The sequence below is a fragment of the Sardina pilchardus genome, chromosome 15 (assembly GCF_963854185.1).
Source record: "Sardina pilchardus chromosome 15, fSarPil1.1, whole genome shotgun sequence".
In the NCBI taxonomy this organism is placed as follows: domain Eukaryota; kingdom Metazoa; phylum Chordata; class Actinopteri; order Clupeiformes; family Clupeidae; genus Sardina; species Sardina pilchardus.
Genome location: NC_085008.1, coordinates 29,136,542 through 29,139,041, shown reverse-complemented (window position 1 = coordinate 29,139,041; position 2,500 = coordinate 29,136,542). Strand labels below are relative to the sequence as shown.

The 2,500-nt window shown below is 49.2% G+C and overlaps 1 protein-coding gene across 1 annotated transcript in view; it reads left to right on the top strand.

Moving 5' to 3' along the window:
- ralgps2 (Ral GEF with PH domain and SH3 binding motif 2) overlaps window positions 1–2,500 on the top strand; it is a gene marked incomplete in the record, with an annotated part of 126,865 nt that overhangs the window by 106,544 nt on the left and 17,821 nt on the right.

The window sequence follows — 2,500 nt, the reverse complement described above, 5'->3', positions numbered from 1 at the left end:
CTCCTCCCGTACGGACACAGGAAGTGCCACAGCCTGGGCTACAAGTGAGTCCGCTCTATCTATCTATCGATCTATCTATCTATCTATTGATCGTATCTATCTATCGATCGTATCTATCTCCCCACGCAACCTCCTCCCGTACGGACACAGGAAGTGCCACAGCCTGGGCTACAAGTGAGTCCGCTCTATCTATCTATCGATCTATCTATCTATCTATCTATCTATCTATCTATTGATCGTATCTATCTATCGATCGTATCTATCTCCCCACGCAACCTCCTCCCGTACGGACACAGGAAGTGCCACAGCCTGGGCTACAAGTGAGTCCGCTCTATCTATCTATCGATCTATCTATCTATCTATCTATCTATCTATCTATTGATCGTATCTATCTATCGATCGTATCTATCTCCCCACGCAACCTCCTCCCGTACGGACACAGGAAGTGCCACAGCCTGGGCTACAAGTGAGTCCGCTCTATCTATCTATCGATCTATCTATCTATCTATCTATCTATTGATCGTATCTATCTATCGATCGTATCTATCTCCCCACGCAACCTCCTCCCGTACAGACACAGGAAGTGCCACAGCCTGGGCTACAAGTGATTCCGCTCTGCTCTGCCCGCCACCCCAAACTGCCCTCTCGCTCCCTGCCTCTACAGTCAGGCCGCCCCTTGACCCTCAACACACACACACACACAGCCTACCTGCCAGGCATAACCCCACAGCACGGTGTTGAGAAAGGGGATCCTGAGCGAACTTGACCACTAGCTCTCTGAGGGCTCTCTCTCTCTCGGCATGAATGTGGGTCGGGTTGTGTGGTTGGGCAGGTGGCTGGAAACAATACAGTTGTCAAAAAGCAGTGCAGTGGGATTGAGACCTAGAGATTCATTCAGCGGTGACCTGTGGGGGGGGGGGGGGGGGTGACGAATGGCAGACTCTCTCGCTTTGGTGTTGTAGCGAGAACGGAGCGCAATCAACTCGACTGAAAGGGAAACGTAGCTCCTTTAGTGGGAAGAGCAGTGGGAAGAGCAGCCATGGCAATGTGGACATGCAGTGTATGTGTGTGTGTGTGTGTGTGTGTGTGTGTGTGTGTGTGTGTGTGTGTGTGAGCCGCTCTCCTGTTGATCTGCTCACTATTGATCCTCAAAGCCCCCCTCACTGTCAGTGTGTTCACCAAGCAACAGCAGCACAACATAAACAGCCCTCATCCATCTCCATGCTCAATGCCCCCCCTTAACACGCACACACACTAGGGATGGCGAAAACTACAAATGTTCTTGACCGACCACCGAGCCCCATTAGCCGGTTGAAATCGGTTAACCGATTCGTTTAAAATATGCTCCGCTATTTGAAATAACAGCCACGCAATTTCGCAACTCTGTCGCATCTCTCTGTCCCCCGCTCACACACAGCCCCGGCGCCGTCCTTTCACTCACGTCACTTTTTTTAAAAACCCCTAGGCCTACAGCGCGAATCATGAGTCCCGCAAACCAAGGAACTTGCAAGTAAGTGGAGGACAGTTTCGAAATGGTTTGGGTACAAGGTGATCCCGTTGCAAATAAAGGCGTTTGTCTAGCGTTAGAAGCTAATTTGAAAAAGAAATTGCCGCGGCTCACTTAAGAAAATGACAGCTCCGAAGAGACGGCGCTTAGTTTGAGGAAGTGCTAACAATAATAAAGAATGATCATCATCATTACCTTATTTGTTACCATTGATGACCCTTCCTGAAATGTATATGTAATGTATTTCAAAATCTAAGCCCATCTTATGCGGAAAGTTGTCTAATAGATTGCAACACGAACCAATGGATAAACAGGCACCTCCAGATTGCAAAAGTCGCGTCAGGCAAGGCAGAGCGCAACATCGTGCCAAATGCTTTTATTGGTTTATTAAGTAGCCTAGCCTACAAGCAGGCGAGTTATGTTAACTTCACACAAAAAAGATCTTGGAATGAGATGGCTAGCTGTAGTAGCACTTAGTCCACTGTCTATAATAGCCTAATTTAGAGATCGTTTTTTTCTTCTTTTTAACCGACTAGCGAAAACTTTGATCGGTTGACGTGGATACGGTCAACCATCGGTCAAACAGTCACCGGTTAACATCCCTAACACACACACGCACACACACACACTCATACTTTACACACACACACACACACACACACACACACACACTATGGTTTTACAAGGCCCATGCAGAGACGTCGGACGTTAACGGCTGCCTGTGAGTCATGTTCGCTGCTGGAGGGACAAGTTGGCGGCGTCAACAGGCAGCCGACTGAATCACGTCCCCCGAGAGCAGAACGCCGCCAGGTCACAGCGCTCTCTCCAGCACAGCTGCCGGGGCTCAGGCCGCTCTCGCAGCGCTGCAAAGATCCTTCTGGAAGCATTTCTGAGAGAGACAGGCAGACATGGCAGACAAACACACATACAAACACACACACACTCTCTCTCTCTCTCTCTCTCACACACACACACACACACACACACACACAC